The sequence below is a fragment of the Ranitomeya variabilis genome, chromosome 1, assembly GCF_051348905.1.
Source record: "Ranitomeya variabilis isolate aRanVar5 chromosome 1, aRanVar5.hap1, whole genome shotgun sequence".
NCBI classification, from domain to species: Eukaryota; Metazoa; Chordata; class Amphibia; order Anura; family Dendrobatidae; genus Ranitomeya; species Ranitomeya variabilis.
This window is the reverse complement of record NC_135232.1, coordinates 613,247,591-613,267,292: the sequence shown is the minus strand read 5'-3', so window position 1 is coordinate 613,267,292 and position 19,702 is coordinate 613,247,591. Positions and strand designations below refer to the sequence as shown.

General features: G+C 42.6%; 1 long non-coding RNA gene across 1 annotated transcript in view; it reads left to right on the top strand.

Annotated features, from left to right (window-relative positions):
• LOC143772105 (uncharacterized) overlaps window positions 1–18,977 on the top strand; it is a 58,850-nt gene extending 39,873 nt beyond the window's left edge. Inside the window, exons 2-3 of the long non-coding RNA XR_013215099.1 lie at window positions 14,287–14,458; window positions 18,659–18,977. This is a non-coding gene — a long non-coding RNA (uncharacterized LOC143772105). The remainder of the gene's footprint in view (window positions 1–14,286; window positions 14,459–18,658) is intronic.
• Window positions 18,978–19,702: the final 725 nt, after the last annotated feature.

Below are 19,702 nucleotides of genomic sequence, written 5' to 3'. Positions count from 1 at the left end.
TTTACTGCGCCGGCTTGGGGTAGAGTGATGTAAACGGGGGGTGTGAAGAACTGAGGCCTGGCTAACCGTGGACGACGCAGAGGTGGCAGGAGAAGGGGCAATGAAACTAGAAGGGTCTGGAAGTTCAGGGATGGGGCTTGACACATGAGAGGCTTGAGACGCACTGGAAGGGTGAGACAAACCTGACATTAGACACATTGGGAGGTGAAGGGGGAGGAATGCTAAGAGTCCTCTGTTTTTTTTTTTTTCTGTTTTTTTTGGGGGGTTTGCCTGGTTGGGGGAGGTCTTGGTGGGCTCATATGGCGTGGCGGGTGACCTGTCAGGGTCCGGCTGCACTGTGTCAGAGTCCATAGTGCTCGTAGATCGTGCAGCCATGCCTGAGTCCATAGTGCTCATAGAGCGTGCAGCCATGCCAGAGTCCATAGCGCTTGTAGACCGGAAGGCCATGCCAGGGTCCTGCTACATCGTGGAGGTGGCGGTACGAAAGGCCATGCCAGGGTCCTGCTGCATCGTGGAGGTGGCGGTACGGAAGGCCATGCCAGGGTCCTGGTGCATCGCGGAGGTGGCGGTACGGAAGGCCATGCCAGGGTCCTGCTGCATCGTGGAGGTGGCAGTACGGAAGGCCATGCCAGGGTCCTGCTGCATCGTGGAGGTGGCGGTACGAAAGGCCATGCCAGGGTCCTGCTGCATCGTGGAGGTGGCGGTATGGAAGGCCATGCCAGGGTCCTGGTGCATCGCGGAGGTGGCGGTACGGAAGGCCATGCCAGGGTCCTGCTGCATCGTGGAGGTGGCAGTAGGGAAGGCCATGCCAGGGTCCTGCTGCATCGTGGTGTCAGTGGAGGAGGTCCAAGCAGGAGCAGCGGATGTCATGGTGGTGGCGGTGGGATGTCCAACTGCACTCGGCATGGTGGTGGTGCTGTAGTGGTGTCCGGCTGTGGAAGGAATTGAGGTGGCCACGCAGTGGGATGCAGCAGAGGTCGGCATTGAGGACAATCGTGACAGTGAAGGCACAGGTGGATATGCCCCCACTGTCTGCTGGAAATACCGACTCTGCTGCATAGCCTGCACGTAAGCAGCATTGCAGGCCTGCATGACACTCAGCTGGAGATCAGGAGTAAGGTGTTCCGACATGCCCTGCTCAATTTGGTTTAAAAAAATGATGTGCTGGCCTCTGGAGGTCGGCTTTCACTTGATCAAGGCTTTTGGTGACCTCCTGGATACGTGCATTCAAGAGGCTATGTGAAACATCCATTCGGTCACCCAAAGCCTTGATTGCTTCGTGTAAAACCAAGCTCAAGTGCAAAAACTCGGGCATGAGTGACCTGTCCGAAGCCCTCTGCCGCTGCCGGGAGGAGCCCAAAAAAAGGGGGCAGTGGAAGAGGACTGCGAAAGGGGAAGACCTGATGGACCAGCTCCCTGGTCTCCAGTTAGTGTGGAAGGCCCACTTGCTGCTGCGCTGCTGGATGGCTGGGACGGGTCCGTGGCTGTCGGATGAAGGACCGCTCCAGAACCTGGGCCAACAGTAGTGCTGTATGTGCTGTGAAAAAAGGAAAAAGAAAATTACTATCAAAAATTTACCAGACGCAAAATCCTGTGGAATGTAAAAATACAGATTATGGCAATACAATACAACCTAATGCACGTGATAAATACTTACGTTCTCTGGGCAAGGACATGTCTTAAAAATGACAGTACTCGATGGTATTTGTAGCGTCTGATCCTTGCTCCTGAACCACTGGGAACACGGCTCTCTTGACGTAGATCCTTGTTGAAGCGGTTCTTCATCGAACGCCAACATGTTTTGACTTTGGATACTGTTAAAGAACAAATTGTGGTCAGAAAAAGGACTTTTGGCCGTGGTCACACAACTGTGTATGATGAGAGAAACTCCTGAGAGTTTTTTTCATCACACACAGTTGAGTGAGCACGGCCAAGGTCTCTGCTGCTTCACACTGCAGTGCAATACTTACCAAATGCAGCTCGGACCCGTGTCGGGGCGTTGTCCCAGCCATCCCACATCGCTTGGGCCACCTCATTCCATAACCGCCGGATCGTGATGTTGTTCGAGTGCAGTGGATCCCGGGTGTCCCACAACAGGACTCGCTCCTGGACCAGGGTGATAAGGAGGTCATTCTCGATTAGGTCATCCTCCCGTTGTGAAACCTAAAAATTAAAGAAAGTCATTAAAGTTAGCTCCATTGACATAAGGAAAAGAAAGAAAAAAGATGCTGAGAAATGGCATGAATAGGAAAGTCAACATACAAAAGGATTCCAGAAGAGAAAAGTAAAGAAATACGAGTGGAAAGAAAGGAAGATTCAATATTACACTGAGGACAGTCAGCCTTGTATACGTACCCGCTGCCGTCTTGCCACCGGACCTTGACTCCGCTGCTCCTGTCCTGTCTCTGCCGCAGTAGAAGAGCTCTAAAAAAAAAGAAAAAAACAAATTGTCACATGTGTCGATGTGACAGTGAATACTTACCAATCTGACGAGGCAAGTACTCACCTCACTGACATGCTCCACTTCCGACTGTCCTGGCCGAAACTCCTCACCAGATGAAGAATCCGAAGAAGACATTCTGATGCATGTAGAAAGAAAGAAATGGCAGGAATTAGTACATGTAGAGACAGGAAATAGAAAATAAAGGCATTGGATAGGATATACTCACATTGTTCAGTGTCTTGTTTTCCTCCAAGGATGTAGCCGGCGTCTCGTCTGCTTCAGAGTCTGGTGAGAAGTGACCTGCAACTGTCCACACCCTCCCTTTATCACCTTGATGGTGGGAGGTGGCTTATCAGTGTCTAGACATGTTTTTCTCAATTGAAACGCATGCGTTCAAAAACGCAACCAAATGCATGTGCTTAAAAACGCATGCGTTTACATAGACAGCAATGCGTTTTTTTGTCGCAATCCTTGCGCAATCGACCGCATGCGTTTCCTGGCGGTAAATAGACGCCTCTAGAAATTACTACATGTGGCATTTCCGTGCCAAGCCGCAAACGACCAGACGACGCATGCGTCGTCAAACGCGGCAAAACGCGAACAAAAAAAATGCATGCGTTTTTAATGTTAAATATAGGAATATACGACGCATGCGTTTATATGCGGTACAAACGCTGCGGCAACAAACGCAAATGTGAAACCAGCCTAACTTGTTTTTCTTATCTTTCAGGATACATCGAGGGCTTATCTACAGCATTCCAGAATGCTGTAGATAAGCCCCTGATGACGGTGGCCTTAGTTTTATAGGTAATTTTTGGGGTGACAGATTCCCTTTAATTATTCTAATTTACTGAGATAATAACTTTTGGGTTTTCATTGGCTGTAAGCCATAATCATCAACATTAACAGAAATAATCACGTGAAATAGATCACTGTTTGTAGTGAAACTCATTATATAGTCATTTTTTGTATTCAAGAACTGAAATTAACTTTTTGATGATATTCTAATTTTGTGAGAAGAACCTGTCCCCCGTTCTACCGCTGTTCTTTAATGCATATAAAAAAAAAATAAAGCATTATGCTCCCCTGCCGCACAGTTTGCTTTTTGAAAGCTGGCAGCTAACTTCAGTGTGCAAGCGATGGGAGCGTGTGCCGTCACTGCCATGCGCCCCTAGTCAACGTCAGCTTCTGGCCGGCAGCGTGTATTGCTGCTCACAGACCCGACAGCTTTCTGCACCGTAATACACTTTAGCTGAAAGTGCGTCTGAGGACACACATCCAGTTGAAGTTTGCACTGCCATCGGCAGGCCGCTCACGCACATGGGCCTGGTCGCGACCTCTACAACTGCAAGCGTTACACCCCTGGAAGCATCTAATGCGCATGTGCAATGGCCACTGTCACATCGCCTATTGTAAATGTTGGGCCCTGTGTGATCAGCAGGGGGTATAGACGTGTCATCAGTCATTGTAATCCTGCCTCTGCTGCTAATGAGCCTGCTGAAAATTTTTCCTGAAAGGGCAGGAAGTATCAGTCTAAAATAGCCACAGTGGCCACTGCGAAAACTGCAAGATTATTAACTTAATTTTAATAATACAGATTTTGATACTGAAAAAATCTACATTTTTTTTAACCCTTTCACCCCAGCCACTTTCTGTTTTCGTTTTTTCAGCCCTGCAATGTATAGGAAAAATCAGGATCTATGAAAGATGCAAGCTCACATGCTGAGCCTGCATCTTTCCATTACTAGATTGTGATTTTCTGGGCGTGTGAGCCCGCATCAAAGGGAGGGACACGACACTATGATGTAAATATACGTCATATTATGAAGGGGTTAAAAATACATATAACCCAAAAACGAAATTTAAACAGGCCACTTTATGCTTTTATCACAAAGCCGTAAACATGTTTTTGTACGAAGAATCTGAACGCATTAACTAATAAGAGTTATAGTCTATGTCCTGACGTTCCATAAATGCAGTTTGGCAGCTTTATGATTATCTTTCTGTGCTCCAGTTTAATATATATTGATACAACTGTGCCGATTTGTAATTCCACATCTGCTGCTGAGAACTGCAGATCGGATCTTTAGGACCGTGCATAAATCAGATTGGGGACCCAACACCTGGCACCCCCACCGACCAGCTGCTACAAGCTCTGGCACTAGCCACCTGTTCTATAGCATCCACTGGAGCTGACAACAGCTGATCGGTGGTGGTGTCGGACCCTCACCACTCTGATTTTGGTGATCGAGCTACAAATCTCATACTCAGAGAACACTTTTACATCCCAGTTTCTGGATATGTGCATCTCTTTTGTAGCTTGTACCCTCTAGTGGGCACTAAAAGCACTGTACATTTTTCATTTATTTCTTATTGCTGCAGCTCCATCTAGTGGATATACTTGATAAAACACTTTTTTTTTTTTTTCCTGGTAAACATTCTCAACTGATTTAAGAAATTGTTAGTCACTAGTAATGCGCAAACGTGCTGGGATAAGGTGTTATCTGAGCATTTTCGGCTGCTATCAGAGTGACTTTGGCATGCTCGAAAAATATGTCCGAGTCCCCATGGCTGCATGTCTCGTGGTTGTTCGACAGCCGCAAAGCATGCAAATATTGCCTAACAAATAGGCAATACCCACATGTATAAAAGGATAACAATAGGACATGACCTACAGTGCGCAGCAGCAACTGCTCCATAGTTTGACAGCGAGGAGGTGGTCTCACCTTTAGACCTCCTTCACACGTCTGGATAACACAAGCACGTGAAAACCTGGTATCTGTGTCATCAATGTTTTCCATAAATGTGTCTGTTACTGCCATCAGCTATCATTTGGGTTTTTCCGGCACCATTAGGGTACATATAACGTATTGAAAAAACATTTATTAACTTTTCTATGTGGAATGAAGGTTATAGAAAAAAAACAGCAGTTCTGCAACTATTTTTTCGTTTGTTTGTTTTTGGAGGGGGTTCCGGAGTCATTTTTTTTTTCAGCTCTCACAAAGTAACCGATTTAATTTTTTTTTCTTTTTCTCTTTTTCATGTATTTGCGCTTTATTCTCTATACATTTTACACCACTTTAACCCCTTTCCGACATTGGGCGTACATTTACGTTTTGAACAGCTGACATGTGTCCGCAATAGCCATGGGTGGAATCGCATTCCACCCGCAGCTATTAACCAGTTAAATGCCCCTGTCAAACTCGACAGTGGCATTTAAACCTGCCTACCGGTGACCTGTCACGTGATCGCGGGTCACTGGTTCAATGGTATGACCTCTATGGTCGGCTCTCATAGCAAGTGAGTAATTCTACTACATAGAGGCGATCTGATCATCACCTGTATGTAGCAGAGCCGATTAGTTTGTGGCAGCTTCTAGTCTCCCATAGAGACTATGAAAGCATGCCAAAAGTAAAAAATAAAAAAATAAAATATATATATACTGTATGTATATGTATATATATATATATATATATATATATATATATATATATATATATATATATATATATATATATATATATATACAGGTCCTTCTCAAAAAATTAGCATATAGTGTTAAATTTCATTATTTACCATAATGTAATGATTACAATTAAACTTTCATATATTATAGATTCATTATCCACCAACTGAAATTTGTCAGGTCTTTTATTGTTTTAATACTGATGATTTTGGCATACAACTCCTGATAACCCAAAAAACCTGTCTCAATAAATTAGCATATTTCACCCGTCCAATCAAATAAAAGTGTTTTTTAATAACAAACAAAAAAACCATCAAATAATAATGTTCAGTTATGCACTCAATACTTGGTCGGGAATCCTTTGGCAGAAATGACTGCTTCAATGCGGCGTGGCATGGAGGCAATCAGCCTGTGACACTGCTGAGATGTTATGGAGGCCCAGGATGCTTCAATAGCGGCCTTAAGCTCATCCAGAGTGTTGGGTCTTGCGTCTCTCAACTTTCTCTTCACAATATCCTACAGATTCTCTATGGGGTTCAGGTCAGGAGAGTTGGCAGGCCAATTGAGCACAGTAATACCATGGTCAGTAAACCATTTACCAGTGGTTTTGGCACTGTGAGCAGGTGCCAGGTCGTGCTGAAAAATGAAATCTTCATCTCCATAAAGCATTTCAGCCGATGGAAGCATGAAGTGCTCCAAAATCTCCTGATAGCTAGCTGCATTGACCCTGCCCTTGATGAAACACAGTGGACCAACACCAGCAGCTGACATGGCACCCCACACCATCACTGACTGTGGGTACTTGACACTGGACTTCAGGCATTTTGGCATTTCCTTCTCCCCAGTCTTCCTCCAGACTCTGGCACCTTGATTTCCGAATGACATGCAAAATTTGCTTTCATCAGAAAAAAGTACTTGGGACCACTTAGCAACAATCCAGTGCTGCTTCTCTGTAGCCCAGGTCAGGCGCTTCTGCCGCTGTTTATGGTTCAAAAGTGGCTTGACCTGGGGAAATGCTGAAATGCTTTATGGAGATGAAGATTTCATTTTTCAGCACGACCTGGCACCTGCTCACAGTGCCAAAACCACTGGTAAATGGTTTACTGACCATGGTATTACTGTGCTCAATTGGCCTGCCAACTCTCCTGACCTGAACCCCATAGAGAATCTGTGGGATATTGTGAAGAGAAAGTTGAGAGACGCAAGACCCAACACTCTGGATGAGCTTAAGGCCGCTATTGAAGCATCCTGGGCCTCCATAACATCTCAGCAGTGTCACAGGCTGATTGCCTCCATGCCACGCCGCATTGAAGCAGTCATTTCTGCCAAAGGATTCCCGACCAAGTATTGAGTGCATAACTGAACATTATTATTTGATGGTTTTTTTGTTTGTTATTAAAAAACACTTTTATTTGATTGGACGGGTGAAATATGCTAATTTATTGAGACAGGTTTTTGGGGTTATCAGGAGTTGTATGCCAAAATCATCAGTATTAAAACAATAAAAGACCTGACAAATTTCAGTTGGTGGATAATGAATCTATAATATATGAAAGTTTAATTGTAATCATTACATTATGGTAAATAATGAAATTTTACACTATATGCTAATTTTTTGAGAAGGACCTGTATATATATATATATGCACAGTTCAAATCACCCCATTCAAAATAAAACAATTGAAAAAATCAAACATACACATGTTTGGTATCGCTGTGTTCAGGTTAATCCCTTTTTTCGTTGCATTGATCGATTGGTTGATTCTGAATGGCGTAGCAATAAAAAAGTCAAAATGCCAGAATTGTGTTTTTAAAATACAATATCGGGCGATCAAAAGATCGTATCTGCACCAAAATGGTATCAAAACGTAAACTCTGAGTGCAAAAAATAAGCCCTCACCTGACCAGAGATCACGAAAAATGGAGACGCTGCGGGTGTCAGAAAATGGTGCATTTTTTTTTTCTTTTTCTACCAAAGTTTGGAAATTGTTTTCACCACTTAGATAAAACAGAACCTAGACATGTTTGGTGTCTATGAACTCATAATGGCAGGTCAGTGAAGCTAGCAAAAAAGCCAAACAAAAAACAAGTGTGGGATTACACTTTTTTTGCATTTTCAGTGCACTTGGAAAACCAATGGTGTTAAATTAAATTTTCCGGTCAAGGAATTGTTTTTTTTGTTTTTTATGGGACAAAACTGTAGTTTTTATCACTACCATTTTTGACTAAATTTTTTTTTTTTTTTAAATCCCTCTCGCCCCTCAATTTTCAAAGGGTGATATGAACAAAAAAAACAGCAATTTTGACATTTGTTGTTTTTTTTCTTACTGTTTTTATCAAGAGGGATAATTGATGCTTTTGTTTGAAACTATAGGACATCAATTTTCCAGTGATCCCAATTGTCTTGTTTTTTGTTTTTTTCTTTGTTTTGTTTTTTTTTTGCCTGATAAAGCATTTTAATAGGTAACGAGATTTTTATTGTTTTTTCCTTATTAAAAAAAAATGTATATGTGTGCATGGCGCGAGCTCGGTAACTGAGTCCACTTCACACAGGGCAGGTGCCAGCTGCGTTAGACATCCAGCATCGAATAGAGCTCAGGGAATCTGTCACTGGGTTTTTTCCCACTTAATCTGAAAGCAGTATGCTGTAGAGACAGATTATCTGATTCCAGCAATGTATAACTTAGGCTGATTTCACATTTGCGGTTGTGTCCGCAGCGTATCATGCGCAAACGCATGATAACGCTGCGCTTTTTATGCGCATCAGCTTACGCATGACTGCAAAAAAGCTGCGTTTGCATGCATTTTTACATGCGTTTGCGCTTTTTATGCACATGCGTTTGATATTTCCAGGGGGGACATGTCTCAATGGGCGTGTTTAATTCAGTTCCTAGACATGCGCAGTCCGAAGTACACAAGCGCCTCGAACGCACGCATGCGTACGCATGCGTTCCCATAGACAGTAATGAGTTTTTTTAAGGCACTCATGCACATGCCTGCGCATATTTGACAGAAATTTGCAGCCTCAAAAATTCCAACATGATGCGTTAGCCGCGCCCCGCCGCACACCACGAAAAGACGTATGCACCTGCGTCTACAATGTTAAAGATAGGAAACCAAGACGTATGCGTCACAAACGCTGCGGACACAACCGCAAATGTGAAAGCGGCCTTAGTAGGCTGCTTGCTGCAGTTTTGATAAAATCAGTAGTTTATCACTAGAGGACTAGTAAATGTGCGGCCATTTAGTCCTCCATATTCATGAGCTCTGAATAACCCTGCATGGCAGCTTTCTGCCTATGCACAGTGTGAATCTGCCAATCAGGGGTGTGGGCAGAGTTATACAGAGCTCCGCATTCAGAGCTCTGTTAGATCTGCAGCACAGAAAAGTGATTGTATCAAAATGACAGAAAGCAGCCCAGTAAGTGAGTGACAATGCTGGAATCTGAGTCTCTACCCCTTTATCAACATATATAATAGGATCCATTCCAAATTTTTATATGTGTCATTGCTGTATCGGTAAAGTTTGATCTACCAAAAGGCTGTAAACTAGAAGATAAAACAAGCCCCAAACTCCACAATTACATTTTTTTTCAGTTGAAACATTGCCAAAAAAATGCAAAAAGTGATCAAAACGTTGAATCGATACCAGAATGATAATCATATGCACGCTGGCTCACCATGCAAAACACAAGCACTAACATTCATCAAATGGTTAACATCCAAGCACTGACATTGCTGCAATGATGTGAGAAGTGAAAATATTACAGGTCTTGAAAAATGGTGACTTTTTAAAAAGTCATTCTTTTTTTGCTTTCGGATATCCCATCTCCACCAGCTGCAGTTGGTTTAGAAAAAACAACTGTCTATGATTTTACTCACCCTCCCCTGGTCCAGCGCTCTGTTTCTGTCAAGGCGCCTGATCAGTGGCGTACTGCCAATGTCGGCAGGCCACGCGACTGCTATGGGGCCTCGAGGGGAGATGGGGCCTTCCGGAGTCAGACCGCAAAGGCTGTGCCAGTGGTGGACATACCTCATGTGCAGCCAGTGTGGCTGCAGCGGGGCCCAGAGGCTCCAGGGGGCCCCTGCAGAGTGACTAAATAATAAGGGCAATCTGGCCTGTTTATCCGGCTCCGGGGGGCTCTGGCCAGGTTGCCCTCATGTGCAGCAGGCAGGGAGAGATCCCTGCAGCTCCGCTACCTACAAGAGAAAATGGTAGCGGAGCTGCAGCGATGCTTCCTGCCCATCTCCCTCGCTTCCTGTCTCTCACAGCAGTCAGCAGCGCGGCTGGATGACATCATCATTCAGCGCCGCAGCCGCTGTGCCAGTGAGAGGAAGCTAAAGGTGATGCTGTGGCTGCGGGAGAGCGTGCAGAGAGGTGAGAGGTGTTGTCTGCTGTGCGTGCTTACCACTGCGGGGGAACGTGCAGATAGGTGAATGGTGCTTTGTGTGTGTAGATGGAGAAAAGGGCAATGATGAGGTGGTGGGGGAGAAAGCAATGATGGAGGTGGTGGAATAGACAATAATTGGGGTGGTGGTAGTGGAAAGGACAATGCTGGTGGAAAGGGCAATGATGGGGTGATAGGGGAGGAGGAAATGATGGAGGTGGGGAAGAAGGCAATGATGGGGTGGAGAGGACAATTTTGGGATACAGGGGGAGGAGGACAATGAGGAGTTTAGGGGATTAGGAAGGGGGATTTATAATGGATTTAGAAATGGGGAGTGGAGGAAGACTTTATTATTGCTTATGTTTAACACAGTCCCTTAGTTTATAGTGGACTCACTTATTATACATAGCATAGCCCCTTTTTTTTTTTTTTTTTAAACCAAATATTTTTTTATTGTGCAAAAGAAATACAACAATATCCATTCAAATAGCAAGGTACATCAGTGTTTTTGATTTTAAAGAAACAAACCCACCCACCCCCCTCCCCCCTTAACGACCAACTCCAACCATACAATACTCTTGGAAAGAAAAGGTTAAACATTACATACATATTTACTAGTAACATCATTTTACCACCGCCCTTCAGTTATTCCCATCCAGCCATGGCTGCCACAGCTTTTGAAAAAAACCCATCCTATTCCTCTTATTATATATGCTTTTTTCGAGCTGGACAATATGATTTGCCTGTTCGATAAACTCTCGTCTAGTAGGAGGTTCCTCCCTGATCCAATACCTTGCGATCACCTTTCTCGCAATGAACAATAATCTAGCAATTGCCATTTTGGCAGTTTCGTCGGTCAGGATTTCCTCCACATACCCAAGTACACACACCACCGGATCCCTAGGAATCGAACATCCATAAATCACCCCTATCTGGTTCAGCACGACAACCCAGTATGCAAACAATCTGGGACACAGCCACAACATGTGCAACATACCCGCCTGAGACTGGGGGCACCCAGAGTCGTCTCTGAGCCCAGCTTTAAACAACATGTCAGGTGTCCTGTAGGCCCTATTTATCACATACAGTTGTGACAGTCTCCCAGGTTCACTCATCGACAGCTTAGGTATGTATTCCAGTATAGACTCCCACCTATCATCCTTAAAAAAATTCCATCAGACCAAAAATATTATATAAAATATATTTTTATTTTAAAATTAATAACAATTACAGGAAAACACAACCAAAATATATGGAAATTTTTATTAACATTTTTTTAAAAAAAATTTTTTTAAAAAACAATGTTCAACAATTATTTAATTATTTAGAATATAAAATGTATAATAACAATGTTATATAAACTCCTCCAGTTGAGGTATTATGGGGATTAATACATTATAAAATATAAGATATAAATCCCGTATGTGCAGGACATGGCAATCCCAAACTGATCAGATTATAATAATATACCAAGTGAAAAAATCAAATTCAATAAATTTGTGAAATATGTATGTATATCCTCATACACATACATATACCCTTAAAGTGCAACAACCAAAAATAAAGTGCAATAGTGCATTGATAGTTGCATACAAAGCAAACAAGGTGATTAAAAAATTGTAGTGCAAAGGGAATCCAACCATAAATATATTATTCTATCAAAAGTGCTGCCAAAAAGTGCCAACCTAATGAAAAAGTATAATTTGTAAATACTGACCAGTTTAGAGATGCCACTGCCCCGCACACACCACTCCAACGCCGTTTCGCTCACTGCTTCATCAGGGAGTGATGTGAGTGGGGTAGGAGGGCTCTTTATATAGTTATATTGCAGCTGCAAATAATTATAATGGGGGGTGTCATAATTACATGGCGCCGAGATGATGCGCGCCGCCACCACCGCCGCCATGACCGGAACCCGGAAGTGCGTCACCAAGGGCGTCATATGACGCCGTTGACAACGCACATCTCCAGGAACCGGCCACAACGCCGGAGCGGCGCACAACATCCCCGCAGCCATCACAATGAAGGGCGACCAGAACAGAACGAATTATAATAGGATTCATTAATAATACGCAGTAATACATATGCGGATACAAAGTAGCCTAATATAAATCACATATGACCCAAATTGATAAATAAACAATAAATTAAAGTATGTACATATCACACGTGCATAAATATATACGTGCCATGTGACCTCCATATTGGACCATACCCAAATCAAAAAAATAATATTAATCAATGATAAATAATAAATAATATATATAAACAGTGTATAAGGACATACATATAAATTCATTCTCACAACCATAAGCACCAAACATCCACTATGTGTGAACGTGCACCATACATGACACATACATCCATGCGACCAATAAAATAATGAATGTAAACAGTGTGTTAAAGACATACATATATGATCATTCTCACAACCATAAACACCACCATCCACAATGTGTGAACATACATCATACATACCCCATACATCCAAGTGGCAAATAACACCTTATGTCACCATACATATAAGTGACATGTATATATTCATAAATTGTAGATATGGCTATTATTTCAAAAATAATTCATATTAATTAGAATAAATAATAAATATTAATAAATAACCACTAATGAACCCAAATAATACCAACTAAGGATGTGACCAAATAGCACTACCAAAACCAAAACCTCAATCACCAAAGAACCACAGACACACAGCTACTACATTCCCACTGCCATTTCCTCACACATAAAAACCTTACACACACATTTTGATCACACATAATCAATAATAATAACCAATATTTAAATCCCATATGACCCAAATTATGTTGTAAACAAACTTGATCCTGGAAAAACTATATGTATACATACTATTTTAAATGAATAATCATAATAGTAGAAAAAAACAAATCTACAGATCTTCACATCATCATATTACAGATCACAAAATTAAAAAATAAAAAATGTTAAAACTGAAGACTGTAATTATTGTGCCCAATTACATATACCAAAAACCCTTCAAAAATAATTAAAACTATTGGACCCAAGCCCCACTACTCAAAACTTCCACTAATGTGTATCATGTTACTGTAAAAAGGAAGAGAATGATTTTACAAAAAACTAGAAAAACCCCATTGTTCATTAAGACCTTTCGGATTCATGCATTGTAGGAGCGTTATCCACCTACACTCTTTTTGTGCTAATGTACGACTAAAGTCCCCTCTCCTATTTCCCAAATGTACTCGATCAATACCCTTGACCTTTAACAAGTGAGATTGTTGAGGATGAAAACGACGAAAGTGTCTAGCTACCGGTTTAAGTTTATTCAATTTCTCCTTATCCTCTATTTCAATTTTATCGGCTGCCTTGATATCCTTTATATGTTCCAAAACTCTGACTCGTAGTTCCCTTGTGGTCATTCCCACGTACATAAGATCACATGGGCATGTAGCCTGATAAATTACCATAGATGTACTGCAATTTATAAACTGTAGTATCTTGTATTCTGTATAATTATCAGAATCATGAAATTATTACTTTTTACTATATACTGACAGGCCTTACATGTGCCACAACTATATGATCCCCATTTGGGGCCCTTGGAATCAAAAATAAATCGTGACATGGGAGGCACATAATGGCTAAGAACCAGTGATTCGCGCAATGTCTTACTGCGTTTTGCGACCATCAGTGGTCTGTCAGGCAGTATTTTAGACAAACTTGGATCCTGTAAAAGAATAGGCCAGAATTTAGAAATTATCCCCGTCATTTCACGCCATCTTGAATGATAATCAGTAACAAAACGGATTTGTCCATCTCTTTCAACATTTTTGTTTCTATTAATTAACAACGATTGTCGATCCGTGTTCTTCGATCTGACGTAAGCTTTATGAATAATGTCGTTTTTATATCCTCGTTTCTTAAACCTCTCTTTAACATCATTAGCTTGTTCCTCAAAAATTTTATCCTGATCACATATCCGTCTTGTTCTGAGGAATTGCCCTGTTGGAATCGCACGGATGACATGGGCTGGATGGGCTGACTTGGCATGTAGTAGTGAGTTGACACTTGTTTCCTTTCGATAAATCGAGGTGTGAAGTTGTCCTTGCTCATCAACCTCTATCTTCAAGTCCAGGAAGCTTATTATATCCTGTTTGATACTCCAGGTAAGTTTAATATTCATGCTATTTTGATTTAGATGTTGTAAAAAGTTTTCCAAATCCGTCCGTGGCCCCTGCCAGACAAACAAAGCGTCATCAATGAACCTCATCCACAATACCACACATGTTGCCATCCCTGAGTCCTGATTTTGGATGTACTCATGTTCCCAGAATCCCATAAAGAGGTTCGCGTACGATGGCGCAAATGCAGCACCCATCGCCACGCCCCTCTTTTGCCTGTAAAAACGATCCTTAAAGACAAAATAGTTAGGATATAATGCATACTCCAGAATTTTAATCAGAAATTCTACCAAGTCAGGATCCAGTTGACGGCTAGATAAGTACCGCTTGACTGCAAATATTCCATGTTCATGTGGTATAGATGTATACAGTGATTCGACATCACAAGTGATAATGTACATATCACTTCCCACATGTATCCCATCTAAACGTTGTAGGGCTTCAGTACTGTCTTTAATATAGGAGGGCAATTCCATAACAATGGGCTTCAGATAATAATCCAAAAATTTAGAGATAGGCTCCATTAAACTACCATTCCCAGAGATGATGGGACGCCCTGGAGGTTCTATCAGACTCTTATGTACTTTTGGCAATAAGTACAGAGTTGGGACCCTAGGTGAGTCTTGTCGTAGTCCCTCCCAGATCTTTTTAGAAATAACCCCCTCCTCTAAGGCAGAATCCAAAATATCAAATAATTTCTTTTGATAATCCACAGTTGGATCTTGTGGCAATCTTTCATAACATAATGGGTCATTCAACTGTCGGAATGCCTCTTTTTCGTATTGTATATAAGGCCACACTACAACATTTCCACCTTTATCAGATGGCTTGAAGACTAAAGGCCCCATCTCACATAGCGAGATCGCTAGCGAGATCGCTGCTGAGTCACAAGTTTTGTGACGCAACAGCGACCTCAGTAGCGATCTCGCTATGTGTGACACGTACCAGCGACCAGGCCCCTGCTGCGAGATCGCTGGTCGTGTCGGAATGGCCTGGACCTTTTTTTGATCGTTGAGGTCCCGCTGGGTAGCACACATCGCTGTGTGTGACACCTTACCAACGACCTCGTTGACGACTCAGACACTGAATCGTCATAATAGCTCCCATGTGACATCGTTGTACAGGTCGCTACAGGTCGCTGGTGAGATGTCAAACAGTGAGATCGCAGGAGCGATCGTTGGTAAGATCTCACTGTTTGACATCTCACCAGCGACCACATAGCGACGCAGCAACGATCCCTGACAGGTCGTATCGTTGTCGGGATCGCTTTAGCGTCGCTAAGTGAGACGGGGCCTTAAGTCCTTCATTTTGGTTAATTCCCCTAGGGCAATTCGTTGTCCATGGTTTAAATTATCAAACGATCTCTTAGTAGATAATTCCCGTATGCCCTCACATACCATTTTCACACATATTTCAATAGATGAATTTAATGTTACTGAAGGAAAGTTCTTAGATCTTTTTCCTATATAATCGGGGAATTTACCTGATGTCTCCTGTTGTTCCGCTAATAAGTCTTCTAATGTTTGTAGTGCCGCCATTTCTTCTTCTGTTGAGAAAAGATTACCACAAGACATCTTATCAGTATGATATTTTTTGAGGAGTATTTTTCTTGCAAATAGGAACGTATCTTTAATTGCCGTAAATTGATCTATCTTTGCTGCGGGACAAAACCCCAAACCTAGGGACAATACTGACACCTGATCAGGGGTTAGTTGTGTACTTGATAAGTTAATTACCTTTAAAGCACCATCATTATTTGTCTCCTGTTCTTGATAGTTGAAGCCCTTCCGTTTATTTGTCTTGAATCTTGTATTATATCTATTAAAAGCTTCCATGGAGTCTGTTTCTGAAGCACTTGTCGATCCCACAGAACTAGTGCTCATTATGGAACTAGTGGATATTGACCTTTTTAGGGATGATCTACCACGCCATTTATAGATCTTTTTGGTTTGGTAATCTTGGAGATCACGTTGAAACTTAGACACCTTCATTTTCTGAATTTCAGATTCCCACTTACTAAATGATAGTCCTGTAGGCCCTATTTATCACATACAGTTGTGACAGTCTCCCAGGTTCACTCATCGACAGCTTAGGTATGTATTCCAGTATAGACTCCCACCTATCATCGTCTATTTGCCCAAGTTCATCCTCCCATTTCCCTCTGGCCTTAATAGGGTAATCCATTAGAAAGGTATGTAATAAATCGCCATATACTTCGGATATTGCCCCTTTTGTTCCGTTGTTATTTAGTGTAAAGTCCAAAATTAGATCCTTCTGAATCACTATAGGCTCTCTTTTTTTGTGCCTGAAATGCATGCTGCACCCGTCTATATTGATACAACTTTAAACCCGGGAAATGAAATTCCTGCTGCAGCATATCAAAAGATTTAAGATTCCCGTTGTGAATCAACTGACCTATCAACCCAATGCCTTTTTCCCTCCACTCTCCCATTCCTTCCATATGATTAAATTCTTGAAAAGAGAGGTTATCCCAGATAGGCGAAAACTCAGTGAATTTCACAACCCCCCTTATATATTTAATCGTCTGCCATACCTTATGAATTAAATTTATGGTGTGAAAACAAGTTCCCAACTTCTTAAATATACCTGCTTCTAAACCCTGACCCAAGGGCCACCTGCCAATAATATGTACCAGGCTACTATGTCCCTGACCTTTCTCAAGTCCTTCCCCCCATCCCCTAAGATGTTGGCTTTGCGCAGATAAAAAGTATAACCAGGGATTAGGCAGGGCAAGTCCCCCTTCATCTTTAGGTCACTGCAGTATCTCCTGCCTAATTCTAGGGTTCTTCCCCACCCCACACCAATTCCCCAAATAATGATTTTAGTTTACGAAATCTGGTCAGAGGGATCCATATCGGAGAGTTATGCAAAATATACAAAACCTGTGGCATCACCACCATCTTAAGTAGATTTACTCTACCCACCACCGACAAATGTAGCTTATTCCAAGCTGAGATTTTGGCGCGTAGTTTGTTTATTAATGGCTCAAGATTAAGTTCCTCAAATCTAGTTAAGGGAAGAGAAACCTGAATCCCCAGGTATTTAAATTGCGTCACCACCCTTAATTTCGTATTCTGCTCCACCTCCCCCGTACAATCCACTTCCCTATCCACCTGCATAACGCTTGATTTATCCCAGTTGATAATCAATCCAGAAATTTGCCCAAATCCTTCAATTAATGAAATCACATTTCTTAAAGTCTCCCCAGGATCCTCAAGAAAAAGCAAAATATCATCGGCATATAGAGCAATTTTCTCCTCCATTTTCCCATACACAAACCCCTTTACTAATTGAGACCTTCTGATAGCCGCTGCCAGTGGTTCCACCGCCAGAGCAAATAGCAACGGGGACAACGGGCACCCCTGCCGCGTACCTCGAAAGAACTGAAAGCTCTCCGACAGTGCGTTGTTCACCCCAAGTTTAGCCACTGGAGAGGAGTATAGGAGTCTCACCCATGACACAAAAACTGGCCCAAACCCAAAGCGACCCAGAACCGACCACAGGTATTGCCATTCTATACTATCGAAGGCTTTATGTGCGTCGAGGGACACTACCACCCTCCTACCAGCATTCCCCGCCGGTATCTGCATATTGAGGAATAGCCTTCTCAAGTTGATGGCGGTGCATTTATTAGGCATAAAGCCGGATTGGTCCGAATGAACCACCTTTTCTATCACCCGAGTCAGTCTGTTCGCCAAGGCCTTAGCCAAAATCTTAACATCTGTTGTCAGAAGTGATATCGGTCTGTATGACTCCGGCAACCGTGGGTTTTTATCAGGTTTAGGAATGACCACAATAGTGGCCTCCCTCATGGAAGCAGGCAATATTCCCCTCTCCAGTGACTCCTCAAACACCCCCAACAATCTGGTCAACAACTCTTCAGAAAGGACATCATAGATCTCAACAGTGACGCCATCAGCCCCCGGAGCCTTCCCCCCCTGCCATTGACCTCAAGGCACCCTCCAGCTCCTCTACCGTAAGCGGCCTATCTAACGAATCTCTATCCTCAGCTTCCAACCTAGGTAAATTTGCCTCCTCTAGAAATCTATCAATTTCATCTTCCCTCTGCCCCGTGTGCGATGCATATAATTTACTGTAAAATCTCTTAAACCCTTCCAAAATTTGGGCCCCCTGTGTTACAATATTACCATTTTCTAATTCCAGAGCGTGTACATGTGTCGAGTCCCTCTGAGCAGATGTTATCACCGACAGCAGGTGACCTACTTTCTCCCCTTCCGCATAAAAGGCCTCTCTTTGGAAAGCTCTCGCCCTCTCTGCTTTGCGTAAGTGTAGTTTGTTAACCTCCTCCTGAGCCATCTTCATACGGTTCATGGTGTCCTGAGTACGTACATTGCTCAATGCAGCCTCCGCTGCCTTCAATTCTTCCAATATGATTTTGTCAGACTCCCTTGTTTTTATTTTATGCCTAGTAATCTCTTTAGATAATATTCCCCTCAAATAAGCTTTCATGGTGTCCCATACCACATGCTTCGCTGCACTACCATCATTAAATTTAAAAAATTCCCCTATCTCTTCCCCGATCTTTCCCATATCAAGAATTTGTAACCAGAAGGGGTTAATTTTCCACCCCAATTTAACCACCTCCCCAGGGCCTTCAATTTGCAGTGTTACTACCAATGGACTATGATCCGACAGTACTCTAGGCATGTAGTCTATCTCCTGTACCATCCTATCCATTCCTTCATTACCCAGGGCCAAATCAATCCGGGATAGAGATCCATATGTCGCCGAATAACAGGAGAAACAGTATATGTCGTTATTACGAACTCTCCACAAGTCCCTCCATGCCACCTCTTGCAAATGGCTACCAAATGCTGTTAAATTCCCCTCCTTCCTCAACATAGCATGCTGCCCCCTATCCCAGTGATCATCAATAATATTGTTCATATCCCCCATTATGAGTAATGGAACTCCTCCCCACCTGCCAGATTCAGGATGTCCTGTAGTTTTTTCCCTGAGTACGGTGGAGGAATATACACCGACACAACACACAACAGCTTAGCATATATCTTACACACAAGGAATACATATTGTCCATCACTATCTATTACCACCTCTACCTCCTCGAACGGTACGCTTGTATGTACAAGTATTGACACTCCTCTAGCATAGGCCGAGAATGTCGCATAATATGCCTTTCTCACCCATCTTTTCTGCAATAAACCTGTCTTTTCTTTTACTAAATGA